The sequence below is a fragment of the Carcharodon carcharias genome, chromosome 12, assembly GCF_017639515.1.
Source record: "Carcharodon carcharias isolate sCarCar2 chromosome 12, sCarCar2.pri, whole genome shotgun sequence".
Taxonomy (NCBI): Eukaryota; Metazoa; Chordata; class Chondrichthyes; order Lamniformes; family Lamnidae; genus Carcharodon; species Carcharodon carcharias.
In genome coordinates this window covers 149,947,658-149,968,000 of record NC_054478.1, presented here as the reverse complement: position 1 = coordinate 149,968,000, position 20,343 = coordinate 149,947,658, and the positions used below count along the sequence as shown (strand labels likewise).

Genomic DNA, 20,343 nt, shown 5'->3' with positions numbered 1-20,343 from the left:
TGGCGCGATTCCAATCTCTGTCAAGAGCCTAACACATGACCAACTAGTGTCGGTGGTACAGGATCATCTCTGTCATACATGAGTATATCCCACCTGTTAACCCTTTATACTACACCTCCCCCTGATGATGCTATCCTACTTTTTAACAACAACATGAAACTACATTAAATTTCTGCAAGTCCCTTTTTACAACTGCAGATTCTAGTCAACTCCAGCTCTTCCCCTCCCCACAGTTCCAGCGGATTCAATCTCCTTCAGCATTCTCAGCCCTTAGTGAAGACGTCTTGCGGACATGAGGGATTTCTTCCACATCTGGTAAGGCATCGTCATCATTAGCGGAACAAGATAACACTTTATCATCTTTGCTTCCCAGCAAAACTGACAGCAGAGTGTGGCTTTCAGGATGACTGAACAGCAAAAACAACAAAGACTTTGCAATGAAGGACTGACCTAAAAGAGAACGCTGAAGAGAATGAAACTTTGGACCCTCAGGGACTGGAAGGGAAGCACGCAGGACACTCAGGGGGATGTGCTGCTCTCTTGGAAGACTCTGGGGAGAAGCTTCGGAAGAGGAACCATCTTCAACTCCAGGAAGGGCTGGTCACAGCTGTATCCTCAACTGCTGTATCGGAGACTGAAAAGCCGTTGAAGATCTGAGATTTCAGTGAACTTGGGGGAACAAAAAAAAACAACCAAATTCCTGTAAGGCTGTTCAGGAAAAGGAGAAGAGACGACTTCCCAATGATTTTCTGGGAGGGCAGTGGGAAGAGAGTCACATTTCTCTCTGTAAGAGGCTGCTGCACTCTGGGCAATGGGAACAATTGTTGAGGAGGAGATGGGGACAAAACAGCCTCATCGTCCGTAATGAGAGGGATTTCCTGTAGACAGTCTAGTCAGAGGCAAGATTGCTGTACAGGGTTCAGCAGCTTCAGAAGTGCTGAGGCTTCTGCCACAGCCTCTGTGCTGACTGTCAGCTCTGGAGGGAAGTAAACTTTCAGCTGGGACTGAAGAATGGGTGCCCACTGTTCATCCTGGGGAGGTCCCAACTCTTTAGCAGTGTGATCCTCTATGGATTCTGGCAAAAACGTTCTCTCTGTGGATGACTCTTCATGAACAACAGAAGGTATAGTGAGCAACGCATCAGTAAATTCCGTGGAACTAAGGCCTGAATGCTGCTCAGCCACAAAACACAACTGATTCTTCTAAAAAACACCACGGAAACATCATAAGGTACATGCATCAACGGGAAAGGATAAATCATCCTCTGGGGCCTCAATCTCCAGGAGTTCACTCAGTGCTGCAAGGGATTCTTCCTCACCGCTTTCTAGGAAGACCAGATTCAGGTCGAGCAGGTCTTCATGGATATGGTCACCGCCTGCTGCAGTGCCCACTGTATCTGTTTTCTCTGGCCTTGCTTCACAAAGAACTGAGAGATTCATACACCAAACTCCACCTGGGGTCTGGAGTCATAGAGGTTTACAGCACAGAAAAAGGCCCTTCAGCCCATCGAGTCTGCGCCAGTCAAACAAGTACCTAGCTATCCTTATCCTATTTTCCAGCACTAGGCCCACAGCCTTGTATACCATGGCATCGCAAGTGCACATCCAAATACTTCTTGAATGTTATGAGGGTTTCTGCCTCTCCCACCCTTTCAGGCAGCGAGTTCCAGATTCCCACCACCCTCTGGGTGAAAAAGTTCTTCCTCACATCCCCTCTAAACCTCCTGCCCCTCACCTTAAATCTATGCCCCCTGGTCTAGAGGATGGTGTCTCTGTGACATAAGGAACTTATTGCTGAGTGTATAAACGTCGTCAGCTTCTGAAGTCTGCATTTCCCACTGCTCCTAATAAACAGGTTGAAGCCTGTTGCATGAAATATTGTGTCATTCAAATGATGAACATCATCTGGTTTTAAGATTCCTAGAAGTATGTCAACATGGCCACTCAATAAGGACGTACGTTGATTGTGGAGAATGTAGAGAGAATGAACGATGTCACCCCTTGAGGCTAAGAGGAGCAACAACCCGGTCTTTGACTGGAAGGTCCATGCTGCCTGGATTTTAACTTGAAAACTGATAGATAAAGGATCATCGGCTGAAGCTAGTCATCGCTAATATGTTAACAGCCACTCCAGTGTCAATGTTAAAAGAAGTATTGAAGCCTTGAACTTGGACTGTAACTGACCAGTCGTCATGGATTAAGGCTATCTACTCCCCCTTGGAATTCTGTAGAGTCATCATCCTCTGGACCTTCCATTTCTTAGTGGGAATGCCCACTATAAACACTCACTGGTCCGTGATGGTCAAAAAGGCTGGATTTGCAGAAGTGTTTGAAATGCCCAGTCTTGCCGCACTGGGGATGTTCAGAGCCTCCTGCTGGGCAGTCTTGGTCTTTCAAACATGAGTTTTGACACCACATCGCAAGCATCTCAAAACGGCCGGCGGCGTCGAGTTTTCCGCCCTTTCAGTTTGTTTGGAGGGTTTTTGTATGGGTGGAGCTATTGCCTGAGGGGCTACCCAATCTGCGGAGTCATGTGAAGCCTCTGAGTCACCACAAATTATAGCCCAGTTTGGCATTCGCAGTTCAGGTCTCTTTGCATACTGAACCACCTGCTATATAATGGGGTCACATGGTGGATTAAAAAAGGTATCAAAGGCTTTAAGAATGGAGCCAAAATCCATGGTGGACTGACGCCTTGGAGAACTTCATCTTCTACTTATGTCATAATTTGTCCCTCTCACTTGGTTTGATCCTTTATTGTTGCAGGTTTCTCCATTTAGTACTTTCGTTAGCGTTTTGTCTGTTGGTTGTTACTTCCCAAGGGTACTCCATGTCTTATCTTCTCATCCCAGGCTGGTCCTCTTTGGGTTTTCCCTCCAGTTCTGTATTAGCCAGGGTAGGAGCTGCTCAGTAGGTACAGACAGTGTTACCTCTCTCCAGTGTGCCTCGTTCTTGTGCCAAAATTTCTTCAAACTGCTTTCAAAGGTTTCTTCACTCTGCAGTTCCTGCTATAACACTGATGTGTTTTTTATACATCGATGTCTCTGCTGCTGCCACCATGTTCTGAGATTAGTCTGTCTGTTTTGAGCTCTAGGTGTGGTACTTGGTTCCTAGACAGACTGTAGACATACTCTGGTACCTGCTTAACATTTGTTTATTAGTACTACGTCTAAACAGGTTACAGAGAAGGCATGCTGCTCTTAGACATGATTCTGACCGCTCATGAATCTAACGCATGACATACTGGTGTCAGTGATACATCATCATCTGGAATAGACTAGCATATTCCATCTGTTAACCCTCTGTACTACTTATTCATTGTAACCCAGGCTTGAAACCTATAGCATAAGGGTCTGGCACATATAGGGTTAATGGGTGGGACTAAGTATAGTATGATCCACACTGTGATATAAGGCGGCACATGACCCAGACCCAGGGTCAGTATGGTGTTGAGCAGCCATCTGTCTAGACCCAAGCATGGAGACAGCTCCTAACCTGTACCCTTTATTGTACGTGCATAAATAGTTCTGGTAGTTAACCAAGACTTACAGTTAACCTACAGAAGATGATGGAGACTTCTGTAAGACATACTGTTCAGTAACCAACACCCTCTCAACAAAATCAATCAGGCCTGAGAAGCCAGGAAAGTTCATTAACACAGGTGTGTAGTATAGCCAGCCATGTACTCGCCGATACTGCGTCAGATAGCACTGTAAACAATTTATTCATTAACTGAATGAGCCAGACAGCTGGCAGAGAAAGTGAGCTTGTCTAGTGAGCAGTCCACAGTAATTTTAGTCAATTTGCTTTCAATACGGTTGCTCAAACTCTTCAGCACAAAAAGAAAATGCCTCAGAGCTGAGACCAACCAAAAAGATGCAAACTCCCTCCCAGATCACAAGATCACATCAGATCGACCCCATTGTCAAGTACCTAGGGTTTGATGTGTACTCAAGGTGAGGGCACCAATCCCTGGCCTGTCTAGCTATGTCTATTGACGTCCATTTTGCTGTAGTGTTCTTGCTGTGATTTGTGCAGCAAAGCACTCTTAAAGCTTACTTACTGTGCTTAAAGAGCAAAACCCAGAGCTAAACAGTTACAGCAAAAATATTTTACTGGCCAGAGCTACAGTGCACTATAGGCGAAAGGAAAATAACATTCACATTGTGTTACAATAATGTAACCTAACTTAATCACTCCCTTACAATTATGGTCCAGGTTGAATTTTGCTATTGGATTCTTGACGTAAATTCCTTGGGGTTGATTCTACATGTCTTTGACAATGACAGCCTCAGAATATGAGTGTGTGGCCTGACCAGTCAGCTCACAGCGGTGATGTGGCAGGGTTTCATTGTAAGCGAGGCTGTGTGCCAGCTGCCCATAGTGTCAGCCTGTTTCAGATGAGCGTCCCCTTTAAATATGGAAATGGAGGCCCTGAAATGCAAGTAGAGTGGACCAGCCGTCAAGTGCCAGTACAGAACTGGAGGGAAGACCCAAAGAGGACCAGCCTGGGATGAGAAGGTAGGACATGGGGCAGTCTTGGGAAGAACAACTAACAGACAAAACACTGAGGAAAAATAATAAAAGGATCAGAGAGAGAGAGAGAAACAGAGAATAAGTCCTGGGTATAAGAGGGCAACAGTAAGATGTGCCTCAAAGACTTTTGGCAAAAGTTATTCTAAAGTTGCACAGATCTTTGGTGTGGACACCTTTCTGCTCAAAAGGGTGCTGCACATGTTGGGGAAGCTGCGGAGATGAACCTCACACTTGGAAAGAAAAGATTTGACTACAACCTCTCAGATGAACGACAAATCGCTTCCTGATCTCGCTTGTGCCCTTCCCTCAAAGAACTTTTAACGGGAGTTGGATTTATGGATGAAGATATGCACTCAGGCGGGACTCACTGACTGATTATTGGAATCGTCTTTGATGCATATTTAATTAAAGTTAGATCTTTGCGATGAGGTAGCTTTCTTACGATTATTGTTTTAGCCGTTTCATGTATGCGGGACAGCATTCTTCACCAGTGTCTGACTCTGAGGGGATCTATTGAAACGTCTGCCGAGGGTGACTTTGCCTCATGTCAGAGCCACGTGACTACGGTGAGCCAGATGTGATGTCGGAATGGTTACATTTCACAACCCAAAGCATTAACAAACGAGCAATGTGCCCGAAACTAATTTCCACATGGATAAGAATATAGTGAATTGTGAAGTAAATTAGCCCTGGTTTCATGGGAAGAAAGCTACATGGGGAGAGTTTTTAAAACATCGAGCAGAATCGATACTGTAGGCACCAGCAGTTTATTAAGCAGGGACCGTGAGTAACAAGCCGTAAGACCTGAGTATTAAATGGACAAGATTCTTGCAAGATTCAGAAAGGATACTTCCTCTCCCAACAGAACAGTGAAGTCCCAGATTAACACTGAGTCATTTAAAACCTTTGGATGAAAAAAAACTGTGAACAGCTGGATTCAGAGTTAAAAGGGGAAGGAGGTGGTGGAATACAATTACTCTGGGCACCTGAGGATAAATGTCATGCTAAGAAAGTTAACAGGTCAAAGGCCTGTAATGTATGGTGGAAGGTCTGATAGATATTTCACCGAGGGCAGGAATGGGGGGTATTGTGCTGAATGTAGAGACCGAGGGGAACGGGTTGCCCCAGTTGGTAGCACCTTTATCTCCAAGTTAAAAGATCTGTCGATTTAAACCTCTCGAGCTTGAGAACTCCACTTGGCCAAGTTGGTTGGTGCCTCGGTCCCCAGCAGCAGCCAATAGTGTGGTGTCCCTCGAGAATCCTGCAATTGTTGAAGCAAGTAAAGGGGCGGAGATGGTCAGCCTTGGGGTCTTGAACTTCATTTCTTTAAATAAAGAAAGGCTGAAGAGGACCCAGCGGGCCAAAGTGTCTATCTGTATATCTACGGTAAACTCACTCATTTGAACTACAGAGCAGCAAAATCCTTAGGTTCCCAGAAAAAAAGTCCCAAAGGAGATCTTGTTTCATTTTGGTGTCTAAAACTATTTGAGTTTATTTACCTACTTTTCTTTCACAGGGAACTGGAAGCTTAAAAGCATAGCAGGGCACTGCCGACACTGCAGAAGTAATAAGCAGCTCCAGGCAGGCATGCCGCTTGCAAACTAACCTTCGCCTCCGTTTAATTGTGAAGAAGCCCATTATCTTGCCTAACGCACAGGGTTTCAACCACACACACTGATGGAGCAGCACTAATTCCAAAAGCGATGTAACTCGATCCAGGGTGACAAAGGTTGTGGAATGCCTAGATTTGTTTAACCAAGTAAAGGATTAACAATGTCTCTTAGCGTAGATGAAAGGCTGGATCAGTGAATGGTTAAACGTGCTTGTAATGGATCCATAAATAAAATTAGTCACATTGGACAACTGCACACAGTTTTGCCTGGCTGTTTTAACTCCAGCTCTCTTCTAAGATGCTCATTCCCGCTGAGTTTGGGTTCTCTAAGCATTGGCTGACCTCCAGTATGAAGTGTCAGGTGGCTAATTTTTCAGTGCCCAGTCTGGTAATTCTTACCCACACACGCTTCCCAGCTGTGGCCACTGAATAGTTGGGAGTGGGATCCCTGGCAGTCTCCCGTTTCCTGGACCCTGGATTAAGCTGCCTCTCCCAACAAACAAATTACACTTATACAATACCTCGAACATAGTAAAAGGTCCCTTGCCTCAGCTGAGAGCACATGGCCATTGCAGACAGCTGTTAGAACCTGGAAATGTTCCTCAGCATTGATCGCATGGGCTGTTGATTCCAGTGGGAAAGCCAGTGCTTGGTTATGCTGAGAGAGAGGCTGAGGCCTAGGATTGGGAGGGTGCTCGGGGGCCTTATGCTGGGGTCAGAGGCCTGGTCATCACAGGGGCCTGTGGGCAAGCACCTAGATCCAGGAGGTCGGAATAAAGGCCTCCTTCCCCTCCTGAATCCACCAAGTCCCCTTCCCAATGAAGCTGTCCGCTTCTCTGACACCCGGGAAAACTAGTCAACAACCGTTACAGTTTAAAACCCGAACGGTTGCCTGGCCCACAGCATCATTATCATATTTAAATTCCCAAACCACCTCCTTGGATCAGGCTGATCAGCCGATCGTCTTTCAGCTTCGGTTAGAGCCGGGAAATGGTCAAGTTGGAGGTGGTGATGTGTCGGGAAACAGACTTTTCTGACTTTAAATCCCACCCAACCCAAACCCAACCTTTTTTTTTAAAAAAAAGTACAATTCCGCACCCGCCACCACCCCCCCCCCCCCCACACCCCCACCCGCCCCCCCACCCCCCAAGCTGTGGAATCAGGTCCCTCTCTGTGGATGATGAAGCCTAGGAGCATCACTAAGTAAGAAAGAGGAGCGAGCCAAGGATGGATAGATAGATGGAATGTCAGATGACAGACCAGGTGGGATGGGAAGGGAGAAACCATTGCTCGAGATGCTCTGACTATAATTTGAAAGCTAACAGTGGAACCAAGTCAGGCCAGTCTGAGCGACTGAAATCCACTTGCCATCCTAACTTGGAAATATATCACCGTTCCTTCACTGTCGCTGGGTCAAAATCCTGGAACTCCCTCCCTAACAGCACTGTGGGTGTGCCTACACCACACGGACTGCAGCGGCTCAAAAAGGCAGCTCACCCCCACCTTCTCAAGGGGCAATTAGGGATGGGCAATAAATGCTGGGCCCAGCCAGCGAAGCCCCACATCCTGTGAATGAATTAAAAAAAAGAGAATGAGTGGGGAAGAACTGGAGGAGGATCCCAACAATTGCAGCTAATTTGAAAGGCAACAAGAAGGTTAAAGAGGAAGAGGATTAAGTTGCAATGGGCATCTGAAGTGAGATAATCGATAATGTGCCCAAGCCTATAGCTTTTGTAACATATACACATAGTCAAGAATCATTATCAATATCCATAATCTATTAAGGGTTTCCATGTTTCAGTCATGGGACTAACTGCCAAAAAAAAAGCCTGAAAGACAAACAGTAAACATTTCCTTAGATTAAGCACTTAATTCAGCAAACATGTGGTTCAAAAATATGTGTTATCAGACAAGGAGCTCTTTCTCCAGTTACTTTACAGACCCAAAAAGCCCCAACATAAATTAGCATTCAGCTGCTCATGCCAACTCACTGTTATTTCAACAGTCTTGTTATGATTGGGCTACTAAGCACAAAACACACAGCTAATCACGGGGACTGATGCTCAATGAAACCCCTTTATGGAAATAGACGGAAAAGGTTACGGATGCACTGAAGATCCCCGGAGCTCCTCACCTGTGAGGTAGTCAAATACAACCTGTCGCCGCCCTATTGTTGAAACCAGTTTTTTGCAAAGTTCTGGCTGAAAGATGCATCGTTTGCGTGACACCGTTACAATACCTCATCAGGAGTGAATGGAAAAACATCAATAGAGTACCCAGGACAAGAGAAGGGATCAGCAGCCAAAGACACAGCCAACTCCCAGTTATTCTATCCGTGCCCTTCAGGGTGACTATTAAGATAAAGTTGGGAGGCATCCTTGACCCAGCAGGTGCAAAGGAAACCTATTCTAATAAACCTGGTCACTGAGCAACATTGGTCACAAGTTGTCAATTGTGTCATTGTTGTGAGGATCTTTAGACACTTGATACGCTTGTCTTTGCAAAACACACCATAATGGTAATGTTCCTTCGACAAAATGTTAAGGCTACAACTCCGTTTTATTCCATTGTGCTCGCTGAAGCCTGCATCCAATTCTATATTCCTTCCCTTCTCCCACAAGCATCCCATTCATTTGTCATTTGCCACTGCTGCAGGATGAAGGTAATAGGTTGCCAAGAGGGCATGTCAAAGGTGATGATGTGGCTTCCATGCCCAACCAATAAAGCTTGGCAAAGTCGACAATACGATAAACAACATTCAACCAATAAAACAACCCTACAGAAACCCTCAAATACAGTTAATGCAGTGAGACATGACATTAACATGACTTCACCAAAGCTGCATTCTATATTCCATTAACTGTAAATGGCAGGAAAGGATATTACAGTATTTGAAGGGAATTTCATGGTGCAATATTTATTCTGGGATCTTGGACCATGCTTCCCAAAGAAATTTTGATGCCTTACACTTTTCCATGCGTTTTCCAGTACTTTGAACTGTACTGCACCCTTTTCCAACATTTCGACTCTCTTGCCGCACTCTTTTCTGTATGATTTTCTGATGCTAGGCCCTGCTGATCCCACCCAAATTGTGGATCTGTTCCACTTTCCGTATGTCTGTGTGTGTGTGTGTGTGTGTGTTTTCCTTCGAGTAATGCCCTCTGACTATAACTAGTCAAGTTAAGAAAGCCAATCCAATCCAAAATGGAATAAAAACAGAAAATGCTGGAAAAACTCAGCCGGTCTGGCAGCGTCTGTGGAGAGAGAAACAGATTTAATGTTATGAGTCCGTATGACTCTTCTTCAGAGCTCTGAATATAGGGACTGGAAACATTAACTGGGTTTCTCTCTCCACAGAGGCTGCCAGACCGGCTGAGTTTCTCTGTTTTTATTTCAGGTTTCCAGCAGCTGCGGTCTTTTGCTTTTACCAATCCACAATGGATTGAGGTAAAACAATGAAATACAGGACAAAATGTCCAACATGGTGTTAAAAGGAAGTGTCATTGAATAAACTATATTCTGCAACAATCAGATTAATCTGTGGTTTGACTATGATTTGAATAAAATGGCCCAGCAGAGTTTGAATATAGTGCTATTAATATGTCACAGAAGTCAAAATCCACAATGTGACTTTCATCCTTAACTCTTTTATTTTTCAACACTGAGTCTTTCCAATACCAATACTCTTTGAATCCTCTCGATAATTGCATGACCTGATATTTTTAATAAAAATATATTAATTTCCTGTCCTTTGCTTCTTTTAAGATGCACTTAACCATTAAATATAACATTCTCCAAAATGTATTTATGAAAGCTGTAGCTTAGCAATAAGAATTGTCATGAGGTGAACATTTCCATCTCTGGGAAACAATGCATTTAGACATATTTCTATTCGTAATGCATATCTTAGCTTCAGTAACTTTGGTATTTTATTCAATTTTTCATCAAAATAGATAACCTAGCATAATATAAATGAAGGATTAGCAGTAGTGTCTGCAGATTTGGACAGTGTCGTGAAAAGACTGTCTCTCATCTCATTGACCTGACCTAACATACTTGCTCAATTTTAGACCACTGAGCAAGTAGATAACGTAGCTACGAAACAAACTACCTCAGGCAACGGTCCTGGACCTTGATGAAAAAACGTGTCCCCTTTGTGTGAGCAGGGGCAACAGAGATCCCTGGGCAATGTCCACAACAGCCCTTAATCAAATCACCGCTAATACACACCACCAGCGTGCACAAATCTCACCATTCACCATCCGCAAACGGGTGCTAATGGGACGACTTCCGTGGGTGGAGTGGAGAGCGTGGAGTTTTGGACGGGAAATCCGCAGGTCTGGAATTTCCTAGTTTTAACAGAGTGTGACTTTACCCTTGGCTTGTTCCCTGTCTGGAGAGCAGCTGGGTGATTTCTGTTCGAGCAGGGAACATTCCGACCAACGCTTTCACCATTAGTAGGGAGCCTGCAGCTACTACTGAGAGCATAGGGTGGAGTGGGGCAGGAATTCCCCACCACCATTTACCTTTCAACAATTGAAGGAACCCAATTTACAGTGTTCAGCATCATGACAGTGGATTACAACCTAAATTACTTAAGGGCATATTGCACTTTTAAAAGGAAAGGTGTGTTTTTTTTAAGAAGACGGACAAGCTGGGAATGTAAAGTAACCATTTACTGGAAAGCTCCTCTGTGGATTATACTTGACTAACTAGTCCAGAGAGATCATGGGATGTCTCACTTAAATTGGTGTCAAGGCCTGCTTCAGACAGAGGCACTTGAAAGGAAGGGATGAAATGCAAAGGACTGAACTTTAATCTCCTGCAGTTGTGGAGACAGAACACTGATTGCCACATCTCAGTAAAACATCCAAATCATTTCCTGTTGAGTTATATCTCAGAATGTGGAAATAATCCGAGTTGAAAGAAAATGGACTGTGGGCGAAAGATGTTTGTTTTTTTCCCTTCCAGGAATACACAAGGTAAGGGGTTAAAAATCTAGCTGCAGACCTGACCTGTGTCTTCTAGTTCTGGTGCACTAGTGAGAGTCACAGCAGAAGATGATAGACTAGGCACCCCTCTGCCACTTGTAGTCAAAGGCTCTTTCTTCTTTCTCTGTCACTGGAAGCAAGTCACCTATTCCACAGTCAAAAAGGAATAGCACAGCTTCTTCAGCCAACCTAAGTTTCTCCAAACCAATTGCTCAACTGCCAAAGTCAGCTCTACTGGAATCATTCAACTAAACAGCTGCAACATTTCACCATCTACACCTCATGGACAAGCCAAAGACTGATTCATATATCTTTAACTTTTATTTTTGGACTCAGTTTCTCATTTCTGATCTGTGTGCATGTGTGTTGTGTTTTTAATTTTTTTCCTCCTTGGGATTTTAGTAACTAATAAACTTACTCTTTCTTTGACTCAAGAAAGCCTGGTTAAATTGGCTCCCTCTGAATAAATACATTTGGACTGGGAAAAGGTATCCTAAGAAAAAGGATCCCTTTTAAATTAACCTTGTTGTGACCAACCAGGAGGGGTTGAATAAAGAAGGGGAGCCAACTTATTCCTCCTCACCTGGGAGCATAAAGAAACTGGGATCCCATTTGGGAAGTTAACAATTTGGGGTATCTTGTCCAGGACCTCACCTGAAGACTGGGCATAACATCAGTAATGTCTATTACAATCATCACATATAATATTCATTGTACCACATCATTATTACAGTTTCAGCTATTCCATTGCTGATCTGCAGGTTTTTTTATTCATTTACAGGATGGGGTTGCTACTGGCTAGGTCAATATCTATTGCCCATCCCTAATTGCCCTTGAGAAGGTGGTAGTGAGCTGCTTCTTGAACCACGGCAGTCCAGGTGGTGCAGGTACACCCATGGCACTGTTAAGGAGTAATGAGATGATTTTCACAGCTGATAAAATGCTCATTATATCCAGACTTTAAAAAAATTACTCAGTATCTGAATCTGTTTATTGGTCATTGATGGTTAAGTGAATTGGAAAATCGAGTAGTTATTCCCTCGCAACCTCACTGGTCAATAGCAATCACAAGATGACCCATACCACATGGACTGCAGCAGTTCAAGGTAGCAGCTCACCTCCACCTTCTCAAGGGGCAGTTAGGGATGGGGTAATAAATGCTGGCCCAGCCAGTGAAGCCCCCATCCTGTAAATGAATAAAATAAAAATCTGAGATTTGCTTTTGTGCATTGACTTTTTTAATGCTGTGGGGATTGACCTTGGAAACATTGTGACTCTCTTCACCATTCATTATCTTTAATGCCTCAGTAACACTTCTTGAAAGGAAATTTACTGTCATGCAGTTGCTCGTTATGGAGCTTTTACTTGTTCTGATCACGTATTTGCAACCAAGGCAAATGAGCTTGCTCCATTAGGTTGTTTCCACAGACCCACCTCAATCAGCAGGAGTTACTATAGAAATGGGCATTTTACTGGGAACCTCCACCCACTGCATCACCATAACTCTGCCTAGAATACAGTGGAAACACTGGATACCCAGGAATAAGTTCCCATTACACTTCTAGTAAAGTTAGTGAAATAGCAAGAGCAGCTTCAGGGAAACTTCTGGGCCTTATTACAAGGGACCTGAAATCTCCTGATAGAGATCGAGGGCCTATAACGCAATTGGCTTGAGACTATTGCCACCTGCCAGCAAGGTGATCCAAAGAGGGCTGCACTAACTGGGGTACACATCTCACTTGAAGGATGTCACCTCCAAATGTGTAGCACTGTCTCAGCCTGGACTGCACTGGAGTGTCCACTCAGATTCTCAGCCCAAACTCCTGATTAGATGCCCCGAACCTGCAGCCTTCGAATTAGAAGTAACCTTGAGATTGTCACTCTGAAATACCCTGTGGTGATATCCAGCACACCAATCCAATCTGACATTAACAGTTTGATATTAATGACCAGACACTCAGCACATCTGATGTAGTAACACATACATGTTAGAAACAGATAAATGGGGAAAATTATGCTTCTTTAGAATTTTATGCTCTGTGCATGGATCATGGTTGGATAGGCATTATTAATTCATTTAGCATTCCACGCATGCCCGTCAAACTGGAATCGGTGATCCAACGAGATTGTTTCAGGATTTGCTTGCAGTTCTATGTAATTAAACTGCGCGTGTGCAGAGGCATTTGGAAGAGAAGCCACAATTTAGCCGACACTTCATCAGCTGAGAAAGGTGTCGGTTGGCTCCTTTAAAAGGTGAGGGAGGTTCATGCTAGACAATGACGCAGTATCATTACCCCCAGATCAGGCGGACAGGTTTCAGCCTCATGTCGTCGAGCCCACTTCAGGTGACCCAGCTGTCAAAGCTCCGCCAACTCTTCCAAATACGCTCATGTTTTTCACTTTGCTCGTTTCCCTTGTTTGAATTTAGGGGGCGTGGAGGTTTAGAAACAGTTGCTTGTACCGTAATATTAATCAGAAGGTGAAGATTTAAAAAAAATATCGATGTATGGCAAGGTCAGCATTTTTGTTGCCCCTCCCTAATAGGCATTTTGGTACAACCGAGTGGCTTGTTCGGCCATTTCAGAAGGCAGTTTAGGGTCCAGCACATTGTGATGTGGGTCTGGAATCACATGTAGGCCAGGCTGGATAAGGGCTGCAGGTTTTTTCTTTAATTCATTCACGGGGATGTGGGCTTCGCTGGCTGGCCCAGCATTTATTGCCCATCCCTAATTGCCCCTTGAGAAGGTGGTGGTGAGCTGCCTTCTTGAGCCGCTGCAGTCCATGTGGTGTAGGTACACCCACAGTGCTGTTAGGGAGGGAGTTCCAGGATTTTGACCCAGCGACAGTGAAGGAACGGCCGATATATTTCCAAGTCAGGAAGGTGAGTGACTCGGAGGGGAACTTCCAGGTGGTACTCGCATCCTGAATTGTGACTTGATCCCAGAGCCTTACAACTCAGAGAAGAGTGCCCCCAACTGAGCCACAGCTGGTACCAGGCTCTCTTTACACTCTGTTATGGCTGGAACCAAACAAATTAACCAAGGGAAAAACTAATCAACAAATGTAATTAAAGTGGTAGCCCCTCAAAGGGGCACTGTAAAAAAAGGACAAAAATTTAAAGGAAACTTATCAAACTAAATCATAATGATATTGTGGGAGCTGATCAAGCACTCCAGCCCCATGTGCTGCCCACTGATTGCTGAAGGTCTCAAGTATGCCAACATACACCCTGTGCCCCCTCTCCAGGGACACCCGGCCATGAGCATAGCAACAGAAAAGGGGCGATCTCAGCCACCCACTGCCTGGACCTGTTGATGGCCAACTTGGCCAGGCCCAGGAAAAGGAGATTTCCCCCTCCCTCCCAGCTCCCCCCCCTCCCCTCTGCACCACGAGGCCAAAGATCAGGAGCGTGGACCTGAAGTGCAAGCAGGACTCGAGGAACGGCCCCTTCGGAGGCTTCAGAAAGGGGCTCCGACCTCAACAGTCTCGCTTTATGCTCTCCTGAGCGCAACATCAAACAAATGGACAAGCTAACACAATCAGTTAAAGTGATAACCCCTTAAAGGGCACTGTAATGAAAGACAGAACTATTAAAGGGAATTTAGCGAATTAAATTAAGAGTAAAGTGTCAGTCCCAGGGCCGATGATGCACTGCAGTCCTACATAGTGCCCACTGGTCACGGGTGGAGTCTCTCTTTATAATCTTTTGAGTAGAGATGGAAACATAAACTAAGTAACCAAGAAAGAAAAGCCAATTAAACCAATCGACACCCTTTAAAGGGGCACTGTAACTAAAAGAGAATTTAAAGGAGCCGTACATAATTAAATGGGAATGTGATTCGGGGCTGATAAGGCTCTCCGGCCCCCATGGTGCCCACTAGTCGCGAAAGGGCTGACGGGTGCCAGTGGCCACTGCGCGCTCCCTTCCCAAGGACTCCCGGCCATGAACGTAGCTCCAGAAGTGGGTGGGGGTCAGTCAGGTCGGATGTCCCCCTCGACAGCTCGGCCAGGCCCAGGAGCAGGCTTACAAAGAGGTCCTCCTCCCTGCACACCCTCCTCCTCCTCCTCCTCTCTCTGCACTGGGAGGCCAAAGATCAGGAGCGTTGAGCCTGAAGTGCAACCAGGACTTGAGGAGCGGCCCCTTCAGACGCTTTACAAAGGGGCTCCAACCTCAGCAGTCTTGCTTAATGCTCTTTTGAGCACACCTGGGACCGAATCAACAGGTCAAATTAAACCAACAGATCAAATCAAATTAAAGTTACAGTCCCTTAAAGGGGAACCGTAATGAAGGAGAATTTTTTTTTCCCAAACAGGAAACTTAATTAAATCGAATTAAAATTTTGGGGGCCGAGGAAGTTCTCCACCCCCACCCCTCCCCCCACCATGGTGTCCACCGGCCGTGGGAGGCCTCAAGTGCGCCAGTGTTGTCTTGAGGTAAAACAAGAAAACAAATCAAAGCGACAGCCCCCTTAAAGGGGTCAGTCTCTCTTTATACCCTTTCTTTTGAGGTAAAACTATTTCTTTTAAAAATTGAAAAATTAACCAATTGAAAAAAAATTATTTGCTAGCTCCCTGAGAGGTGTAGTGAAGAAGTATTAAAAGGGACCCGCCAAATTAAATTAAGGCACCATTTTGGGGGCTGAGGGAGCTCTTCAGCCCCCATGGTACCCACTAGCTGTAGGAGGCCTCGAGTGCATCAGTGGGTGTTTTGATTTATACTCTTTAAAGGGGATAAATGAACAAATGAACAAATTAAAGGGGCAGCCTCTTAAAGGGGGACTGCGACAAAAAAGACAAAATCACAGAGGAAACCTTCAACAGTCAAATTAAAATGTGGTTATCGGGATCAATGAGGTGCCCAAGCCCCCTTGAGGGGTGTCTCGCTTTATATGTGCTCTAGGTGCTTAATTAAACAATGCCCTTCACTTGCGCACTTTAACAATTTAACTAACAAAACCATTAACAAGGCTCGTTAGAAACTGAGTACAGGCCGGTTCCAACTCATGCCATACAGGACCTGTAATACCAGGATATTTTCAATCAGATAGGTTTTGATTAATGATATCGCATACATTAAAAGGCGTGTTAAGAAGCTCTATTTCTCCACCCTGATTCGCAAGCCCCAAGCAGTTAGGAATCCTTTTGCAGAGTCTTCACTCAATCCCCCTGCTGCTGCCACAGATCGCACCTTTGGGTTAAAGAGAGGCTTCTTCGAAACGCAGTAATAAATGGGCCTTGATCGTCTCCACTGTTCACCTGTCTGCTGAATACAGGGTGGCTTGTCACTCAAACAGCCCAGGAACAAAAGGCACGGCTTAAATACAAAATCAGAGGTGTGCCCGTGTTTTTAATTTATTTGTCATTCAAACCTCGGCTGAGGTTGACTCCACGCCAGAGTGATGGGCGTCCAGTGCCAGCTAAGGAAAGGAATGTTTTTTTAAAAAAAAATTCTGTTATTCATAGCCAGTGCCATTAGTGTGCATTCCCAGGTCAGCTATAGGATGGGTGAGAAGCAGAGTGAAGCTTCAGATCTCTACTCCCCCACCCCGGCAACCCCCGCTGTCTGTTTTGACCCCGACGTCAAAATGAACTCAGTGTGGCAATAGTGTCACGTACCCAGTTCCCACATTTGCAGCTCCGAGGTGATTTTGTAAGCTCTGTGCCAAACTGGGAGCAGTGAAGGCTACCCGCAATGGAGAAGAGTTAAGGGCATCCCATTCATTTGCGTTGGGTTCAATCCTGGGTCCCAGAGGTGAAAGTGCATTACGCTAATTATCGCGCCACCTGATCCCATCTTAATGAAACAAGGATGCAGTATATTTTCCAGGCTTTTGTACACAAAACAAATACAAATTATACAATGGAGCAGCTGTGCCCCAGGATTAGAATTCTCTTGCCTGAGTCGCCTCAGCATGTCCACACCGTTTGAAATGATAATGCCAAGTTACATATGAAAAGGAAATCAAATAGAGGGGGTAATCCCCAATTGATGAGGATTGGTGCTGGGCTAAATCGGTAGAGTTGCCCGGGTTTGCCCTTTTAAATTAGGCTGTGTCTAAGATGGAAGGATACACAGTGTTAAAATCTTTGCCCTTTTCCACCACAGACCCAAACCCACGACTGTGAGGTTAACTGGAATAGCCCTCCCGGTTTAACTGCTGCCCAAACCAGTCCTAAAGCCAGCTGCTACCACACAAAGGCTCTCCATTCCGAGGCTGTGGGGATCGCGGAATATGGGGAACAGCTGGGAAAGCGGAAAACTGAGGCCCAGTTTCAGCCGTGAATGGGGGAGGGGGCTCTATGGTCCAGCCCTGCTCCTATTCCCTCTGCTCCGTGTTCCCGCGCTCCTGCACTGGAAAAGGCAGACAAGACGCCGGGATATCCCAGACAGGTCGCTGCAAAAATATCCAATACCATCCGTTTCCAAAGGGTGGGCAGCTGAGTGGAAGCCTCCTGAAAGGTGACAGGAGAGGGCCAGGCAGTAAACAACCTCACCATCCGGAAAATAGGAGCAAAGAGTCTCTATTGAGTGAAACGCAAATGGAGAGAGGGAGAGGCAAGGACTCCAGGTTTAACAGGTCAGTCCAGGTAATAGGATAACAATTGTTTGAAACCAACTTTAAGAAACAACTGAAAATGTCACGACTGATTTTACTTAAGCTAAAATTAAATAACTTGAGATAAACTGATGGAAATAGGGACACTATTCTTCGGCTACACAAGATTCTGGCGCAGCTCGGTTTGACATACCATACCCAGCTTTAGCTCCTATATGGCAAAGAACATGGAGATGGTAATGAAGAAGGTGACAAAACTGTTACCCAGTCCGGGGGCTCTGAATGGTCGGTGTCATGACAAGATAAATGGCATTCCCTTAGTGGCACTGTGTGTGTTTGTGTCTGTGAGTGTGTCTGTAATTTTTTCAGTGTATGTGTGTGTATATATGGGTGTATATGTATGTCTCTGTGTGTGTGTGTGTGTGTATATATATAAGTCTGTGTGTGTGTGTGTATATATGTATGTGTCTGTGTGTGTTTGTGTCTGTGAGTGTGTGTGTGTGTGTGTATGTGTATGTGAGTATGCATGTGTGTGTCTATGTATTTGTGTGTCTATGTCTATGTGTGAGAGTGTGTGTATGTCTGTGTATGAGTGTGTGTGTGTGTGCGTGTGTGTGTGTCTCTGTGTGTGTCTATGTGTGTGTGCATGTGTGTGAGTCTGTGTGTGAATGGGTGTCTCCGTGTGTATGTCTGTGTGTATCTGTGTGTGAGTGGGTGTGTGTGTGTGTGGCTGTGTGTGTATGTGCATGTGTTTATGCATTTGTGTGGGGATACATATGTGTGCACACATGTTGTACGTGTGCGTGTATGTGTGTGCCTGTGTGTGTCCTTGTGTGTGTGTGTGTGTGTGCGTGTGTGTGTGTGTGTAGCTCCCTTTTAATTTGTGTGACATTCGATTTAAAAATAACCCAACAGACAAACTGTAGACTTAAAAAAGACAAAGGTCAGTTTATTACTAAACTACTGCCAAGAGTTATTCAAGTAAAAGTAATAAAGTTATTAACTAAAATACAGATGCAAATATTAAAATGCAGTTAAAGGAAAAAAAGATACTTGAAGATGAGATTTCAAATCTGTGAGATATTGTTGCAGGCTTGCACTCCTTCTCTCCAAACTGAAGGGATTGAAACCTGAAGTTTGGTTTAGCAGCTGCGATGGCTTTTGGAGTAGAATAATCAGACTTTTCCTTTGTAGGTGGACTCGATTGGTAGATCAGATGCTGGAGAAAGCATAGGCTCCTTTCTTTACTGGAGACTGCAGGTACTGGCACTGGGAGACTGCCTGTTATTTTCTCCACAGCCCAGGGAGGGTTTTCTCGATGCCTCACCCTGTAACTCCCAATAGCAGTGATGCCCCAGCTCTCACATGGGGCTCATGGCTGCTTCAGCTGAGAGCTGTGTGCTGGGGTTGTCTCTCTCACTGCCACACAAAATGGCTCCTTCCAGCCTCCTCTATGCAGTCCAAAATCACAAAATGGCTGCTGGTCCAAACTGTTGAATTGTGCTGCCGTGTTAGGTATTGGGTTAGCCCCGGTCCAGGGGCATAGGCCCGTCCATTGCACTTTAGCCGAGCTAATTAACCTTTTAAACCTCTCTGCCATTAACTCGAATGGCTCCCACTCTACTAGGTTTGGTGAGATAGGAGAGACCTATTCACACATCCAGGGCAGCCATTGTCAATGAGTTTCCATTTATCCTTGTGGAAATGTGCACAGAATTTCAAACGTCTTCACATGCCTGGGTATGTCTACTTGCGATCCACTTGGAGCCCTCTAGAAGCTTGACAAGCATTGCAGTTGTAAAAGTTCAGGTGACTTCTGGCAGCCACTTTTAAGGCTATAAGCTGTCCGTTTAAAAGAAAGGTTAGCATTTTTGCTAAACTTATAATATCACAGCTACACGTTCATGGGAATCAGGATTAGGCCAAGAGTTGCGAACAGTTTCATTCAAAGTGCACGGTTTTAGAGGGAATACTAATGAGGAAGTGATGGGATTCAGTCCAGTTAGACAAGTTTCTTCTGATAGATATCAAAGAGTCAGGTTACATGTTTGGAATTCTTTTTGGATTCTTTTTCAGACTCACCGCCCTCTGGAACAGATTACTGAAAAATGCGCTTAGTATGAATTCTCCACAGTCCATCGAAAAGCAGTTGAACAAGTTGTTGAAAGAGGAGGCTATTTCCATTCACAGAGATATCAAACTGGGACCCAAACAATTTGTGTGGCACCGCAGTCCCTCCTGGAGCTTTGCTTAATTTTTTTAAGAAGTCAGAGAGGAATTGCCCAATGCTTCCCCTCAGTTATTTTTTGCCTCACCCAGGAGACTGTCTGAATCCGGAGGGTAGACCCGGACATGTGGGTTTCAAATGGCGTGGCGGGTTTAATGAATCAGGTGGTCTTTTCCATCCTTTGCTTACGCATGGTTGTGTGTCCTGGCTGGTCAAGGCACCAATTAAATGCTCCTCAAGAGACTAATTTTGTCATCAGTGAAACGAATAACTCCAGGAACAGAGGAAGCTAAGAGGAGACTTGGTCGAGGTGTTTAAAACCATTGAAGGGTTTCTATGGGGTAAATTAAGAGAAACGTTTTCTGTTGGCTGAAGGGTCGATAGGCAGAGGGCACTTAAGGCGACATAAGGTAAAGCAACA

General features: G+C 45.0%; 1 protein-coding gene across 1 annotated transcript in view; it reads left to right on the top strand.

The window, feature by feature from the left end:
- s100b (S100 calcium binding protein, beta (neural)) overlaps positions 1 to 6,348 on the top strand; it is a 43,918-nt gene extending 37,570 nt beyond the window's left edge. Inside the window, exon 4 of the mRNA XM_041201178.1 lies at positions 6,052 to 6,348. The gene's annotated coding sequence lies outside the window, so the exon portion shown is untranslated. The remainder of the gene's footprint in view (positions 1 to 6,051) is intronic.
- The last annotated feature ends 13,995 nt before the right edge of the window (positions 6,349 to 20,343 follow it).